This window comes from Schistocerca serialis, chromosome 2 (assembly GCF_023864345.2).
Source record: "Schistocerca serialis cubense isolate TAMUIC-IGC-003099 chromosome 2, iqSchSeri2.2, whole genome shotgun sequence".
NCBI lineage: Eukaryota > Metazoa > Arthropoda > Insecta > Orthoptera > Acrididae > Schistocerca > Schistocerca serialis.
The window spans coordinates 1,155,626,926-1,155,646,170 of record NC_064639.1 but is presented as its reverse complement, the minus strand read 5'-3'; positions in this window follow the sequence as shown (position 1 = coordinate 1,155,646,170).

The following is a 19,245-nucleotide window of genomic DNA, read 5'->3' as shown; positions in this document are numbered from 1 at the left end:
GGCTCTCGTCGACTACGTCTGAACACTAAAAGATAGTGGCGCCTGATTACGCACCAAGCATGTAGTAACCACCTTCACATCTACACCTGACATCAGAGAACAAGTAATGGATTCCCTGGAACTTTTGTGTCATTCCTCACCGTAGGTCAGAGATTAGCAGCAAGTGGCTGGGAATCGCCACGCATAGGCTGCCGTTAACGTCATAACACAAAAGGTTGCATTTGCAGCGGTGTCGTGATCAGGGAGTATGGACTACTGACGAATGGCGTCACATTGTGTTCTGTGATAAACATAACTCAGAAGAACATCGTCAGCTAGTGTGACGGTGATGAGCAGAGGTCCCATTCTTCCAGTGGTTTGGAGAGGCGCAGCAGTGATGGTGCTGGAGGTCATCGGATCTCTGGCAGCACAAAGGGACATCACGGAGACCGCGTGTCTGCGTGTGTTTCCTCTCATGCGGCAGCTTCTCGGTGCCATTTTTCGTCCACACGTGGCATATTTGTCTGTGAACTCCCTGACGTTTACTCGAGCGCCCAGTGAGAGCTCCAGACCCGTTCCAGGCAGGACATGTGTGGGAACAGACCGGACGTCAGTTCCAATGCTAGTATCCAGGAAATCAACGCCCAGTTGCAAGAGTTGTGGTCCAGCCTCACAACTGCATCAGTGCATGCATCTAGGCCAGAGGAGATGGAATTTTATTTTGACAAGTGGGTTTCTTGTAAATTTGTATCGATTCAGTAATCACTGAAATGACATCACAAGCCATCTGAGTCTCGGAAATTTCATTTCGTTTCTATGTCTTAACGTTTATACGAGGGTTGAAACTTTAATAGTGGCAACTATTTATTTGCAGCTCGTACAAAATAGATACCTGTTTAAAAGTTTTACTGACCTTCAGTGTAGTCACCAGCATTGTGTATAACCCATTGCCAGCGATGTAGAAGTAGTAGGATACTGTTAGCAGTGCCAGTTGTGTTGACATTTCGAAGGGCGCGGTCTACTTCCCGACGAATTTGTAGCAGTTCTGAAGCGAATACTGTGAAGTACGAGGGTGAAAGAAGAGGTTCATGACTTTCTGAACAGCATGGCGTCGAGCTGGTATGACATGGGCATACAAAAACTGCCACAGCGTCTACAAAGATGCATCGACAGAAATGATGATTATGTCGAAAAATAGCTAAATGTTCAAGCTGTAAAATGGTGTAAACAACTGTAGAAATAATCAGGTGTATATACTTATAAAAAATAGGAGACCTTACTTTTGGGATTACCCTCGCATTTCTTTCAGTTTAAAAATCGAGTTGAACTCACGAGGGCTTAAGTCAGGGGAGTGCAGTAGGTGGTGTAGCAGTTAGCAGCCCCATCAGTCAATGAAATCAGTAACAGCTTGCATTGTATGTGCTTGAGCGTTGTCCTGCAAAATGATGGTCTGGTTCTGTAGAAAGTGTCATCACTTCTGTCTCTAAGCTGGTCGTAGGCCAAAAATGAACGGTAAAACATCTATTTTGTACGAGCTTTAAATAAATAGTTGCCACTATTTAAGTTACAACCCTCGTATACAAGCAAACCCAACAGATAATAGAGAACGTTGAGCTTGGATGCTACTCTGAGAGGAAGAGTTTGGCAAAGGACGGAAGTCAGGGTGCGGTGCATCACAGGACTGATGATGTACACAACATCAGTCCTCAGACTGGTTTGATGCAGCACACCACACCTCTGGCTTCCCCTACAGTTATTACCCAATACCCTCTCTTTAATAACTGATGTCTTAACAAATGCCCAATTATACTCTCCCTTCTATCTTTCAATCTATCACACATATGTTGAGAATCATCTCATTCCTTATCAGCCCATCTAATTTTCGACATCCTTCCGTAGCACCACATTACGAGCCCTTCTGTTCGTTTCCTTGTCAGATCCGTCTCAGTCCATGATTCGCTCACATACAATGCTATGCTCCAGGCGTACTCCAGCTGAATTGTTAAGTAATCGCTAATGTCATTTCTCCTACTTCTCATTGCTTTCATCTTTCTCCGATTTGCTCTCAACCCATATTCTCTACTCATCAGAGTATTTACTGCCTTAGCAACCTGCAATTCTTTTCAACATTCTCCTTACAGGAGCAAGCAAGCACTGAATTCTTGCACTCCTCAATCAAAGTGAACCACGGGGTTTCGGGTGAACTGGAAAGGCCGTACAAGAACCAAATTTTAATCAATAATTTAAGTATATCGTGCGAAATGGATTTAGTGTTACTAACACGACTGGCAAATACATATTTTGTACCTAGATCAGGGTACAAGTGAGTACTAATCTTTATCACCAGCTTTCACGAGTTGACAGAGACATAATTCTAGAAACATACATCAGTGTAATCTAATGTTTCAAAAGAAATTACGGCGTCGAGACAAGCGAGAGAGAGAACTGTGAACATTGCGAATAGAACGTGCACTATTACCTCGCGTTACCTAGCCTGTAGGTGGTTGCACCTTCAAGAGTAACGGCAGTCTTTGATCTGGCTGTTCATCTTCCGAATACATAAATAACGAAGGCAGTTTACCTTTCGTGAACGGTGAACGCCACGATCGATATGCGAGGGTTCACTGCTGCAAGAACTCTCGGTGTAAGACATTCACCAACATGGCGTCTAACGAAAATGAAGGAAGGTAAGTACTGCTTAACGCCTCGCCGACGACGACATTTTTATAGACGGAACACTAGATCGGTTTCGGATGTCACATCATTCGCATTACTCATTTAGGAAAACCTCGGGAAACTTCCTGCGGATGTTCGGATGGAGGTGTGAACGGCCTTTCTCCCAGATGAGAATCCAGTGTGCTGAACATTGGGCCATCTCTCTCATTGCGCCTCGCATGATTTAGCACTGTGGCAGATGCTGACTGTACAAAGCGATTATTACGCGTTGGTTGCTCAAGAAAGCAAACAAAGGTCTGCATGCGTTATTCTGATGGGTCCAATTTGAGGACTCGGTGTGAGCAAGAAAACAACAACATGGACGTTCCCATGGAATGCATAATTATACAGGTTGCTCAGAAACTGTTTGAAAAACTTGCAAGTTTGTTGCAGAGTAGGTTGGGCTGAGAAATAACTGTCGAGGAAAAAACTGCATACGTTGTGCCGTTTCTGACTTAATTAGCAATGAAGATTGTCAGTCCAGCTGTTTTGCACAGACATTCAAGGGGCTCGCCAGAGACGGTGTCCTCAAACGTGTTTTACGTTTGGTTTCGTAAAACCAAACAAGAAAGCGGTCAAAAATTGGACATGGGACGCAAGTAAAGATCGAACCCAAACCAAAGGCTGAGCACTCCCGTGCGTGATCATCTGCGCTATGAGTCCAAAGGAAACCAACTGTGCCTCACGGGCCTCTCCAGTTTGTGCTTGCAACGGTCTCACTGACAAACTTCAATCGCAGTTAACTCGGAGCCGGAAGAGCGTATCGAATTTTTGCCTGAACAACTACTTCTCAGCGCAGGCCACCCTGCAACACCCTTACAAGCTTTTCAGACTGTTTCTGGCCACCCTCTATATTAAAAGGATTTACATCAAAATTAAAATAATCCAAAAATAATAGTGGACCTAACAAATTTCCTGCACACTATCGTCAGAAAATGGTAAAGCAAAATTTAGCACTTCTTAATTAACAACTAATTTACCAAACAAAGGAGGATATTCCAATGTGTTTCAGCGTCTTGGAAACTATTTTCATGCATTTGTATTGAAATTTCAACTCTTTTTCGTTGTCGCAGTAAAACCCCTCGATCGCTAATGAACACATTTGTATTTTCGTAGCAATTAGTATTAAGTTGTCGAAACACACGTGAAAACGAGATTGATTATTATGTCGTACTTTTGTGTGCACGCGAATATATGCTGTTTGCCTCAAAGTATTCTGAAGCATCTTCATGACCAATGTGAGATGATTTAGCACTGTAAGAGTGCGGTTGTACTGCAAGCTATGCTGGTCTTCTACTTTCAGTATCACCAGTACTTACCAGTACAGTACACAGCCTGTATTTTAGGGTAGGGAGAGATGGGGGGGGGGGGGGAGGGGACTTCTGTCTCCTCTGATTTCGTACTGCTCTAGGGTTGAGAGTGCGTTTGGGAAGTCTGAGGCGTTTGTACCAATTTATGTTGACAACCGCCGGCAGTCCTACGAGTTCATCCGAAAATACGAAGGTGTGACATTGAAAAATAAGCATAATTCTGAAACATACGAGGCATTTCTAACCAAGTTTAGTACGTAAAAGACCAAGAACGAAGTGCTCGGTTTAAAATGGATATACTACTAGGATGTAGTACTTCGCCGCTACTGTTCATCGACAAAGAAAAGACAGAGATAAAAGAAAGGTTCAAGAATTCGCTGCTGACAGAACCATTGACCGTGAAAGTGAAGAAGAATTGCAGGACCTTTTAAATGGATTGAACATCCTACGAATATAAAACATGGAGTGAGAGTAAACCGAAAAAGAAGAAAGTTATAAGCGTAGCAGAACTGAGATTAGCGATTATGGATCACGAAGGATGGCACAAACCTGCTAACCTTCCGCATAAGCCTCTTCTGTTCTTCTCGGCTGGCTCCAGAACTGACTGGAAGGTTTCAGTTCCACCAACAGTCCATAGCAATATTATGTTCGACACCAGAGGTGGATGTAAAGCACTTTAATTACACTCTTGCTGTAAAATTTTCACTGATATGGCCAGTTGCGGGTCGCACGTATAGCTCGAATCACAGGAAAGCAGATCAAAAGCTACTACACTAGTTAATAGACTGTTAAATTGTTCTCGTTCAGTAATCACCCGACACAGTCCAGTGGTTCAAAATGGTTCACATGTGGCAAAAATTTGACATATCAGTTCGCCACACCGTTGTCCTCATACATCTTTAGGGGACTAGAAACAATTACGATAGTGCACAAAAATAATCAGTAAGTTCGTCAACACTGTCCTTCTAACTAGTCATTGTTCGTAGGAGTCAGTAATCACTAGGTCCGTCTAATAAATTCTGACTCGCAATTCGTTAGTAATTATTATCTCAGAAGTCATGAATTAAATCCGCAAGTGAAGAAACGAACTGTACGAAATATATACGAATGTTTCAGAACGTTGATTATCGGACTACGGAACAATTCCCGCGACAAGAGACCTACTGTGGAGGTTGCTCCCTTTATCCCCAGCTGCAGACTGCCTGACCTCAGATGTGCTAGGGGTATATACAGTTTCGCCTATGAACAGTATGTTTTGCACTACTCGTTATTGACAGCAGACATCTTAAATAAAATATTTTACGGCTCTCAAAAAAATGAACTTTCTAATTTGTGACTTAATTAATAAATGCTGCTGGTCAAACGAAACGTAAAAAATATAAAAACTATATTATAATGCCAAAGTTCAGAATCAAGTAGTAATTTTGACAGAATTTATAACTGAAGTTAGCAATGGTCCAAAGCTTTAATATTAATTAGTTCGGAAGATAATTAGTTTCAGGCAGTTTTAGACACATTCCGGAAAAGTTGGAGATATGCGCTTTCAAATGATAAGCGTTAATATGCCGAAATATGTTTCCTACCGCACATTAAATATGTAAGGCCGTACTGTATTAACTTCTTCAATTAACAATATTTCACACTTAACAAAGTACTTAGATCACTGTAACTATATTACCAAGTATTATATCATGAGCAATGAGATTCACTGGGACTAAGCGTAATTATGAATCTGACATAGCAGATCAGACTGGATACTCAACTTGCTTCGTCTCAAGTAGACAAAGTGAAGGAATTCTGCTAACTTGGAAGCAAAAAAACACATGAAGGGTGAAGGAAGGAGAACATGAAAAAGCAGACTAGCACAGAGGATGAGGGCAATCTTGCCCAAAGAACTATTCTATTACCGAACATAGACCTTAATTTGAGGAAGACATCTCTGGGAATGTATAACAGTGAATCATTGACCGTCGGAACATCGGAAAAGAAGACAATCGCAGCGTTTGAGATATGATGTTGAAAAGTAAATGAAGTGATAGGATAAGAAATGAGGAGGTTCTCCGCAGAATCGACAAGAAGACAATGGTGTGAAAAACACCGGCAAGAAGAAGACACAAGATGTTAGGATATTAGTTAAAAATCAGGATATAACTGCCATGCTAGTAGAGATCTTAGAATATGAAAACTGTAGGAGGAGTCAGAGATTGTGATACACCCAACAAATCATTTTACCGACCTCCCTAATTTACCCTCGATATGTTGGCGAAAATAGATGTTTAATTCCGGAGGTACGCATAAAATATCATCCGCAATTGTGCTAAACGCATTCTCTGAAAATTATTTCGAGCAGTTAGTTCATGAGCCTACGTGAATAGTAAACGGTTGTGAAAGCACACTTGACCTCCTGAGTCGATAACGACCATCAAAACCGATACAGGGATTAGTGCACACAGGGTTGTCATAGAGAGACTGGACATTGTAATCCCTAAATCCTCCAAAAATAAGCTAAAATTTTCCATATTAAAAAAAAAAAAAACAGATAAAAATTCACTTGACGCCTTCCTGAGAGACAATCTCCATTCATTCCAAATTAATAATATAAGTGTATAACAGAAGTGGCGCGCATCTCGTGGCATGTGGTCAACACACTGCTCTCCCTGCTCCTGGGCCCTACAGCGTAAAATTACAGGTAACTTTTTACCATGAATTTAAAACAGCAACCACCCACTACTACTCATGTTAGCTAATAACAACAAACAGCGCTGTTACCAGTTTCGAACCAACGAGCTCACCATCGGACGGGTGTTCGCGTTTAAAATTTCATAAATCTTTTGATGTACATAGGATGCTGATTGATCTACGTTGCAGCACAAATTCCTCGGGGTGAGAGTGCTTTACTACGCTTTTTTTACGTATTTTTTATTGCATTGTTAGGTCCACTTACAGTAGTCAATTTTCTTACATATTTCCTTGCTGTAGGTCGTCACCATTGCAAGCATCTTTGATCCCAAAGCAAAGTAACCAGTATCGTAGATCAGCATAAATAATAAGCTATAATTAATTGTGAACGGCCACAATATGATCAACCTCTCTGTAGAAATCGATAACGGTGCTATTTGTGGTTAATAAATAACAACATTAACAGTGGCTGGATACTTTTTTCACTATGTAAGAACCAAGAGGGAACAATAGGACCAAGGACGAAGTGCTCACATGAAAAGGGTGTAAGGTAGCGATGTAGCCATTCTCCTCTGCTGTACAATCTATACGTCGAATCCCCTGGTATAAGATTTATACGTCGAAGAAGCAATGGCTGTAATAAAAGAAAGGTTCGTGGGATTAAGCTTCTAGGTGAAAGGATATCAGTGTTAAGCAAAAATGGCTCTGAGCACTATGGGACTTAACATCTGACGTCATCAGTCCCCTAGAACTTAGGACTACTTAAACCTAACCAACCTAAAGAGATCACACATTTCCATGCCCGAGGCAGGATTCGAACCTGTGACCGTACCGGTCACGCGGTTCCAGACTGAATATCAATGTTAAGACGCGGTAATGACATTGCCATCCTCAGCGAAGCTGTAGAACAATTATACGATGTGTTGAATGGAATGAACAGACTAATGATTACGGATTATAGATTGAGAGTGAATTAAAAAAAGAAGAAATTAATGGGAAGTGGCAGAAATGAGAACAGCGACAAAATTAATATCATCATTGGTGATCACTACGTAGACGAAGTTAAGAAATTTTGCTACGTAGACCGCGAAATAACCCATGACGGGCGGATCAAGGACATAAAAAGCAGACTAGCACTGGCAAAAAGGGCATTCCTCCCCAAGAGAAGTCTTCTAGTACCAAACATTGGTCTTAATTTGAGGAAGAAAGTTTTGAGAATGCACGTTTTGGGCAGAGCACTGTATGGCAGTGAGACATGGACTGTGGGAAAACCTGAACAGAAGAGAACTGAAGCCTTTGAGATGTGGTGTTACAAAAGAACGTAGAAAATTAGGTGGTCTGCTAAGGTAAGTAACAAGGAAGTTTCCCGCAGAATCGGCGAGGAAAAGAATATATGGAACGCACTGTCAAGAAGAAGGGAAAGGATGACGGTACATGTGTTAAGCCATAAGGGACTAACTTCCATGATACACTACTCTCCATTGAAATTGCTACACCAAGAAGAAATGCAGATGATAAACGGGTATTCATTGAACAAATATATTATACTAGAACTGATATGTTATTATATTTTCACGCAATGTTGGTGCATAGATCCTGAGAAATCAGTACCCAGAACAACCACCTCTGGCGGTAATAACGGTCTTGATACGCCTGGGCATTGAGTCAAACAGAGCTTGGATGGCGCGTACAGGTACAGCTGCACATGCAGCTTCAACACGATACCACAGTTCATCAAGAGCGTATCGTGACGAGCCAGTTGCTTGCTCACCATTGACCAGGCGTTTTCAATTGCTGAGAGATCTGGAGAACGTGCTGGCCAGGGCAGCAGTCGAACATTTTTTGTATCCAGAAAGGCCCGTACAGGACATGCAACATGCGGTCCTGCATTATCCTGCTGAAATGTAGGGCTTCGCAGGGATCGAATGAAGGGTGGAGCTACGGGTCGTAACACATCTGAAATGTAACGTCCACTGTTCAAAGTGCCTTCAGTGTGAAGAAGAGGTGACCGAGACGTGTAACCGATGGCACTCCGTACTATCACACCGGGTGATACGCCAGTATGGCGATGACGAATACACGCTTCCAATGTGCGTTCACCGCGATGTTGCCAAACACGAATGCGACCGTCATGATGCTGTAAACAGAACCTGGATTCATCCGAAAAAATGACGTTTTGCTTTCGTGCACCCAGGTTCGTCGTTGAGTACACCATCTCAGGCGCTCCTGTCTGTGATGCTGCGTCAAGGGTAACCGCAGCCACGGTCTCCGAGCTGATAGTCCATGATCCTGCAAACTTCGTCGAACTGTTCGTGCAGATTGTTGTTGTCTTGCAAACGTCCCCAACTGTTGACTCAGCGATCGAGACGTGGCAGCGCGGTCCGTTACAGTCATGCCGATAAGATGCCTGTCCTCTCGACTGCTAGTGATACGAGGCCGTGGGTGATCCAGCACCCCGTTCCTTATTCCTCTCCTGAACCCCCCGATTCCATATTCTGCTAACAGTCATTGGATCTCGACCAACGCGACCACCAATGTCACGATACGATAAACGACAATCGCGATAGGCTACAATCCAACCTTTATCGAAGTCGGAAACGTGATGGTACGCATTTCTCATCCTTACACGAGGCATCACAACAATGTTTCACCAGGCAACGCCGGTCAACTGCTGTTTGTGTATGAGAAATCGGTTGGAAACTTTCCTCATGTCAGCACGTTGTAGGTGTCGCCACTGGCGCCAGCCTTGTGAGAATGCTCTTAAAAGCTAATCATTTGAATAGCACAGCATCTTCTTCCTGTCGGTTAAATTTCACGTCTGTAGCACGTCATCTTCGAGGTGTAGCAATTTTAATGGCCAGTAGTGAAGTAGAGGGACCTGTAGAGGGTAAAAACTATAGAGGGTGGCAGAGATCGGGATACATCTAGCAAATATCTGAGGACGAAGGTTGCTAGTGTTACCTTGAGATGAAGATGTTGGCACAGGAAAGGATTTCGTGGCGGGCCGCCTCAAATCAGTCAGAAGACTATTGACTGCAGGAAAGAAGACAAATTTTGTTTAATTGTCTTTTTCATTGACGTTAGCAAGGAAAACAAATAATCACTTGTCGCTTGCCACAAAGAGTCGTGATTTACGTGCACTGTGTTACCTATACGAAGGACGCCGAAGTTGCGCCCACACTTGTTATCGGGGCAGTGGAGGATTTATTGCAGACCCAGATGAGCACTGCTGTGGCTACGCAGGAGCCCAGAGCGAGGCGTCTGTAATTGTTTATTAAGGCCGGCCGGCAGAGGAGGAACCGCTACACGGCGTGGCCCTTAGCCTCCGGAGTGAGCCGTCCATCCTGCGGTCCCCGGCCGTAGGCGCGGCGCCCGCTTCCTGGAGGCGGGGAGGCGGCCGCGCGAGATATATCTCGCCTCCCGGACGGCCGCTAATGGGAGCTTCCCGCGCTCCTAGTTAACATATCATTTTAACTGCACGGACACCTGCGTCCTGGCAGCTAATAAACAGGGCACCGCGCACTTAGCACTCTTCATTCTTTTCCGCTCCGCAGGCGTTAGCGTTTCTTACCGTGTTGACACAAGAAAAAGGAAAAGACGCGTCTGCCGAAGTAGACGGGCAGTTCTGCGATATTTATCTCTCCTTCGCTCCCAAACGCTGAGCCTCAACGACCTCACACACATTTTACATTTTCTTTTTGCTTAAACTTAGTGATCGTCCCTCTTTAGTAATGCTTCCTTCAATCTTTTCCTTGCATCGTCACGTCTCTTTTCGTTATGTGCCCATAAAACTGCTCTGAGAACATTGGCATACTCCCGGATGTCTTCCACAAATAACCCTACTATTTAGGCTGGTATACTGATGTCCATCTTACTCTTCACTTAAATATCGAGTCCCTTTGCTGACCGTTTTTTAATTCCCCCAGACCACGATTGTTTAACTGATTAATCTTAGCGTTTTTTTCCGTTTCTTAACTCTCTGCCATATACTACATCTACATGACTCTGTACATGGTTGACGGTTCACCGACCACCTTCCCGCTGTTTCTCTATCATTTCAGTCTCGAACAGCGCTCGGGAGGAACGAACACTTAATTCTATCCGTGCGAGCTCTGATTCCACATATTTTATTACAATGATCAGTTCTCCGTATGTACGTGAGCGCCAACAAATTATTTTCGCATTTGGCGGAGAACTTTGCTGATAGAAATTTCGTGAAAAGACCCTGTCGCAACGAAAAATACTTTTAATCATACAATGAAGGCTTTCACGACCGGATGGTACTGTTGTTGATAATTCTTCCGGGTTATATGGCCGTGGTCCATGGAATTCTTCTATTGCTAACGTTTCGTCCAATACTACGTTGGACATCCTCAGAGGTATGGCTGGTCCTGTTGAGTCCTGCCGGCTTACGAGTCGGGCGTCGGAGAGCGGCCTAAATACCGAGGAAAGTGGGCGTGGTCTAGCTTGCACATAGTAGCAGAGAGAAAACTAGTCAAAGATAAAATGTAACTATCGATAATAGTTCGTCATAGATAAAAATCACTTATCGATTCTGTAACGCCACTGTCCATATCCCGCTTAATATCAAGGCCTCTGCTTTTCTATTAAAATTATCCACGACTGTATAGGGAGGCTATTGAAATTTATAAACATGAAGATAATTTTAATAGAAAAGAAGAGGCCTTGATATTAAGCGAGATATGGACAGTGGCGTTACAGAATCTATAAGTGATACTAAAATGTAGACTTTCACGGCCGGAAATATCGTGTCCATTATAATTATCCGGGCTCTTATGCCGTGGTCGGTTGACGAATTTTGTCTTAATTCCCAACGTTTCGTCTCCGACTGCGGGAGACATCTTCAAGGGGGTCCGTAGCTCGATGGAAGGTCCAACACACCCACTGGCTCGCTACTGACTGCCGCTAAATTCCGTGTCCGCGCGCTCCCGCTCCGCGGTGTGACGTCACGTGTTTTGAAAACGCCAGTGCAATTGGCCGCCTTCCGTCGCCGTCGATAGCCGTTGCCATCACCCAGTAGTGGACTGATGGTACACATCTTCTTTAACACCGGCATCCATATACCGTTTAATTTCACGCCCTCCTCCTTTCGGTTGAAATTATTTGGGTGTTTAGCGATTTCGATTGCCTCCCTGTAGAGCCTTTCGTAGTATCCGCTTGTGGCCGCTAGTACTTGCGTCTCCTCGAAACGAATATTGTGGTTCCCTGGCTGGAAAGCATGCTCCGCAACAGCTGATCGTTCCGTTTCTCCTCTTCTACAATTTCCCTTGTGCTCTTCCAAACGTTTAGAAACAGTTCTTTTAGTGGTACCCACATAAACATCACCACAGCTGCATGGGATCCTATACACTCCAGCTTTTTCCAAAGGTTTGCTCGCAATAACTTAAGATGTAAAGTAATACCACGATACTACAAATATCAGGAAACACCTTATCACAGATAAGACTGTCCTTAAGGCTTGTAAGCTCACATTTATTACAATAAATGACATACCTGAAATGTTACCACTCTCATTATTATGTCAGATAAGTAATGCACATAGTAAGTTCGTCGTATTCATGATTTCCTCTTCAAAGTAACATACCGTACTTATTATTTAACACAAAGTGTCACTAAAAATTTAAGTTTTTCACGAGCTGCTAGTTGAGAATATGTATGAACTTCAAATGACACGACGAACCGTCTCGTTCTGCATATGGATTCAAACCCAGGTCATGCAGACCAAGCAAAGATTTCGTGACTGACGGAAACTAACAGTCATTCCTGACTAGGGGTACAGAGAGTGATATACCTCGATTTTAGGCAGTATCAGTTTGGAAACATCAACTTTAAATTACATAACGTAAACATTTTTAACGGAAGCGAATTCCTACCCAGCATCTATTAATCCTGTTAACGAACTACGAGAGTTGTTAAATATTGATTCTTCACAAGTAACTTACTTGAAATGCCTTGAGGTAAAGCTTTGTGTTGGACAGGGATTCGAACCCAGAACCTAATAAGATAGATATCGAAGCACAATCAACTGTGACATATCGGATGTTCTCGGCAGTAGCTAGATGTTTTAACTGAACTGACGAGACGAAAAATTAATTTTTTCCTTCCCAGGACTCCAACCCGGGACCTACCGCTGTTACATTCTAGAGAAAACGAACGTTAAATGTGGCTTTATTACACCAGAAGCGGCATGTGAGCATGTTTGAACTAGAAATAATATGACGAAGAGTTCAGTGCTGACTGGTACTCGAACCCCACACATATCGTTGCTGACTACACACAAAGAGACGTCAGCTACCGAATTTTTCTCCACCAACAGCTCGGAATAACATCCTTGAACTTACAGTGATCTCGCAAATTGTTCTGTGTCTCACTGGGTGTCAAAAACGTCAGATATCGTTAATGTTGACAACAAATGAAAATACATTAAATGTCAAAATTATTATCCACCAGCATGTAGGTGTTCTCATGCTAGAGCTTGATAATACATAATGAAAACCTTAGTGCCAGGCCAGGGTTCAAACCCATTCACGCGCAATATGTGGAGATGTTGAGGAATCTGCAGTTTTGAACAAACAACACATTGTAGTCGAGCTGTACTGTCAAATTACGCGTTAAGGGCGGTCTGAGTTGCGTTCCCAGTTCAGAACCAATTTTATAGAGATACAGAAGCGCAAATAAAAGATGGAATAAGTCTCCTGTGACCCTACATAGCGTTTGTTTCATCACTAGAAATAAATAACTAGTGTAAGAAAGGTTACTGATAATAGAGATTCTACATGTCACCACTCATGACTTTATTGTGGTTCAACCTAATGTCTACTTGCTAGAGAAGGAATATCATGTTTAATGTGAATTTCAGACCACAATGCCGTTATACCTTCTTCACTTGGCGTGGCCAGAAGAGAATAGAATCTGTCTCTCCCTATCAAAAATCATCGGCAGAAGTTGGAATCGAACCCAGAAAATGAGTGTATGAATCTATCAGCAATCCAACAGACCACCAAATCCTCGTTGGTGTGGCTCATTTTTCTATTATAACGCGGTTGCGCCACACTGGATGAGAATACTGACACACAGGCTCCCTGTAGTGGTTTGCAGCGTGTTCAGTAGATTCATTTACTTGTATGACCGAATCGCCATGATCCAGGTGCCTCGGCTACCCAGTGCATACATTCGACTCTCTTTTGTGATCACCGAAATAAATTCACGTAACTGCCACCTACACAGAACTGCCAACAGTGTAGGATGCAGAAATTTAAAAGGGTAGTGTTTCTTTCCACTTGAGCTACTCCATTGCGCTATCTGTTTGTGGAAAACGTCGTGCAGTGCTAAAGAAAAGCTGTAACTGTCTCTCAGAAGTCTACATCCGGCCATATGGTTGAGCTGGTAGTATAACGGTAAGTGTAGTTCACTGTAGACAAGACATCCTGAGTTCAAATATATTCACTGCTATATTTTTTAAAACGCAATTTTGATGTCTGCTGAAGTTATCAATCTAATGGAACTTTGAACATAATTCGCTTCACTTCTCAGCCCAAAATAGTCGCATGTGGGAAAAGGGCCAACTACTGCGACATCTTCTTCTTTTGAGGTTTAATAGACTGTCAGGTAGCAGATGCAGCTCGAAACTTTTGTATTATGTATGGGGAGAGCGCATCGTGCCAAAATACGTCAGAAAAATATTTTCTACATTGGCTGCCGTGTGGTAGTGGCATTTTGTTCTTCTTTAAACCTTGTTTGACAGCTTTAACTCAGAACAAGTTTCCTACATGCAGGTAATCAATAAACTGCATGTGCATTGTCAGACTGTTATAGATAACATAAGATAATTTGCGTATATCGTTGGTGATTAATTTCTCTCTCATGTTTACTGTTGTTTAAACAACACTAAAAGAACCTCTACGAAAATTGTACACTGTATTACAGGAAATGAAATAAAACTACCTACGATAACCTAACGACGAACGTCTGTTTTTATAAAGCTGAGTGTCTGTACACAAGCGTGCCTCTATCGAACCGAATTAGGAAAATACAATTCACTTCGATTTTGATTGCGTCTGTGTTTAATTGATATGCTGTGTCATACTCAAGAGGTATGCAAATGCAGTATTTCATAAATAAATGTACGTATTCCTCAAAACCCAAAATTTGCTTGTCAGCAACGGAAAGAGGCATTACCTATTGTGCAGCATTGTAAGTTTTTCACCCTTGCACTATGAGCCGAAAGAATTTTCTTGCGTTTTCCTTATCCATGTTTGATCTGATTGCTTGTAGCTCTTTCACAGACGGTATAAAAACGTCACAGTCAGCGAGATTGGAACCGCGAACCAGAACAGTCGCTTTTCTACAGGTCAGCATGTGATGACAGAGCTAGCGAAGAAGTATGTGTCTAGCATTCCTATTACGAGGCCAATAGGGACTAGAACTCCTAAATCGCTATTTAAAGCACAAGATTAGTAGCGATTTCCACGTGAAACCACTTTCCTGGGCTGAAAACGGTAAATTTACAAACTTATGTTATACCTCAAGCGACAATAACCCAGATTATTCAACGGAAATAACAGGAAAAGTCAAGTGAACTTGGAGGCTCAATTCCGTTCACACCAGGAAGTAACTCGTCGATCACAGAGTTGCCAAATATACCTTGCCTTGTTGCCAAATCTCAGTTACAGTACCAGCAGGAAGAAGACGAACCGATGTGTTCCTACAGAGATCTGGGAAGTGGCCATAGCTGGCATCTCAAAGACGCGGCTGGCACGGCCTGGAATACGTAATGCGTCTGATTCGCATTTCTGTAACTAGGTTTAGGGACTGGAGCGTAGTTACTAATAATCCTCAGAACTGACGGTAAACTAAGCATCATTAAACAGTAAATCCCATAGTTGTTTTTATATTTCTTTCGTAAGTGTACTCAAAACTAAGAAACTCATTCATGGACGTTTTCGTGCCTGGCCGATAGTCGAGCACAACAAACAAATAAAAATAAAAACCAATGTTTGTGTGCGTGTGTGTGTGTCTGTTTGTGTGTGAGTGAGAGAGAGAGAGAGAGAGAGAGTGAGAGACAGAGAGAGAGAGGGCGAGGGGGGGGGGGGGGGGGTGAGAGAGAGAGGGAGAGAGAGAGATAAATATAAAAAAGAATGAGAGAGAGAGTAAATAATTGTTGTAAAGAAATTACATCGTGTTATGTAAAGGAATCTTTCATTAAAACTGACACGTTCCACATCATTACGAAATGTCGTATTCATGAACTATGGAACAAATATCATTCGAATCTAATGTAATCTAATCATATTGCTGACTAGCCATGAAGAGTCATGATTTCCAAAATGTTCGTCAATATCAGTAACCAAATCTAAACTTGAAAATAAGAGATCACATTTTCTGTAATAAACGGAGACTCCTATCGAGACCCTTTCCTCTCTGTTAACTAACCACGAAAGATGTCTGATATACCCCCATTCAGAAGTAACAAAGTGTGCATGCATTTAAAGATGAAGCGAACGATGTGAAGTTCTGTGACGGAGATAGGAACGAAACACTTAATCGGATTGTTAACTAAGTAAAATCAAATGTTATGTATTGGGTTTTCTTACCAGCTACTAGGTGTTTGAATCTAATGTAAGGATAGAAATTTTTGTGCCTGGGCGATAATCGAACCACAGACCTACCGTCCTTCTTTATCATCCACGAATATAGCTTAAGTATCAATTGGTTACTCACCAACAGTAAGAGGTATGCGTGTTTGACCAGAAATAACGACACCTATTGCGAATGTTGGCTCCACATGAACAGACATTACAAATGCATGTTAATTTTCACTAGCTGGCCGGTGTGCACGTGGTAGGGCTTGAATTGAAATTATGAATATTTCTGTACTGGATCAGTATTGGGACCCGCATACTTACCTTTGGAGGAGACCTAGAGAAGATTGCAGTCTTGCGAAGAAGAACGAAATGACTGAACTATACTGTCCTGAGAGATTCAGTTCCTCAAGGGAGGAGATACGAATTCAAATCATAGTCCAGCACCAAATTTTTCAACATCCGTAGTTCAATCAAGTACAAATAAAATAAGAGCCCACTTCCTTTAAATGGCTATCTGTTCACAAAAAAAAAAAAAAAAAAAAAAATTCTAGTGTAAGCAAGTTTGCTGGAGACAGTATTTCTGTTTACCATGACTTCCGCCTACGTCATTTCGCAACGTAAACCGGCTCTGCCCAGTTGGTAATGAAGGAACGTGATGTTTAATGCGGATTCTGAATTATAATGTCTTTCTCTTGAGGTTACCAGAGGTAAAGTAAATCTGTTTGTGCCTCTTAAAAGTAAATGCCTGAACCCACTCATTGCACCTGTGACAGTTCGTTGCACCAGACCATTGTGGCCACATTTCACAGCCCCAGGAGTGTGCTGTAACGGATCATATGCTTAGCTTTCAAAATTAGTCACGGTGGAAAAAATGCGAGTCTATTAAATGGTTAAGTAGAAGCAAGCTTCTGACGCGGAGATTATGCTATTCTCATTTCTGCATGATGTAAAGACTCTTCTAGGCATCATAGCCTCGATGTGAAGCCATTTTGAAATTTTCACTAATTCAGAAAATTTCTTAGTTCGAGAAAATCCACTGTGAAGTGTGAAGTTATCGGACAGTTCGATTATTATCGTCAATATTACTATCATTTTCTTCATACTCCTACTAGGACTTATGTGCTTGAACATCATTTAATGGCTTTTGGTCATTATAGAAGTAGCTTCCAAAGAACAGGTTCTTTCCCTGTCTATGGAATTCTTTTCATGTTAATATCAAACATCAGCAATTACTAGTAGATTACATTTAAACTCAAGTAACTGATGAAGACGTCACTTGATAACAAAAACACGCTGTCTTTCTTCATTTAGTTGCGCCAAGAAATGGCTGTCGAATACTGCCAAACCAAAAGCTAAGGGATCTTAACTGCCTTCCGATATACGTCGGTGTCGGTTCATCAATATGATCTGGTCGACGTGACCTGTTCCAAGTTTTGTATGACAGAGAATGTTTTAGAAAATCATTGTTTTCCTTTGCAATAATCAGAAAGATTTTCATTCTAAGCTATCCAAGTTAAAAATTTTCGCAATATTAGTTCAAATTTAACATTCGATTCTATAATGTGGGAAAGTGTTTTACAGTTGCAAAACCCGCGTCCGACCCATTGACCTCACATTTAGTCAAATGGTTTAAATGGCTCTGAGCACTATGGGACTCAACTTCTGTGATCATTAGTCCCCTAGAACTTATAACTAGTTAAACCTAACTAACCTAAGAACACCACACACATCCATGCCCGAGGCAGGATTCGAACCTGCAACCGTAGCGGTCTCGCAGTTCCAGACTGCAGCGCCTAGAACCGCATGGCAACTTCGGCCGGCTACATTTAGTCGCTGACCATAAATTCTAGCTCAGAGTGACACCAGTTTAAGTAACCTAAGGTAGCGAAGACTGTTTGCCAGTGCTCTTTCTCACCGGAAAATACGCAACTAACCCATTGAGCTCCATAAGTACACTGTAACAGTAATTGCTGTGTGCATGCAATGCATACGGATTGTAGAATTTAGTGGTTCTCTGTCTTCCACTTCTGTATACAATATGCCTGATCTGAACGGGTCCTTTATTATTACAGGCCATGGGCGGTGCAACATCATACTGACAACAGTAATGTGCTTTTACTGACAACCTCACTGTTCTTTTTACCTGATTTTGTAATCATTTAAATAAAACAACATGACTTTTGACTGGGAGACATTTCGTCTCCGTTTTCCTTCTGTGAAATTTGTCAGTAAGCTTTCTGCCTTGCAACCAGCGAAATGCGGCAGAGTACGGCTGGTAAACGATTCATAAACCACGATTTAGTGCCATTAAGAAGATTTCCTTAAATATTGTCGTAGCTGAAGGAATTTAGTTTCTTCTTAAATCTTCTTGTGCAGAACAACGTTCACAGATATCTCAAATATGAAAAGCTCTTTATCCAGGTACGAAGGTTGTAAAACAAACAATTTGTGTCAGGTTGATCTTTTCGTCTGATAGCACATCGTAAGTATTTTGGCCGAGGTATCACAAGTAGTGTTCCTGTAACTGTGAGAATAATTGGTTGAAAAGGAGTTTATCACCAATGGATATAGGACTGCTAAATATTCAAAATCATTATCAATCTAAGTCTGAGTTCATTCACAAACTCTGGCATATTTATAATATTGAAGTTAGACTGTATATCCTTGTCTTCCTTGAGTGGGCATTGGAAGGCATTTAGACACACGTATACAATACTATGAATACGTCGAACGCTGTAGATAACGTTGCTCTGGTAAACTAATTTTGTTTTTTTTTTTTTAATTTTTCTGTGTCTTCATCGTGCAATATGTGTTTTAGATACAGTCTTAGACAAAAAAATTGACCAACGAGTCGTTCATGTAAGGTGGGCAATACAGCCGTGCTCCCCTCAGAATTCTATGTCTGGCAATATGCTTGATATGGCAACATTGTAGACTACGGCACTTCCCGGAGGAAG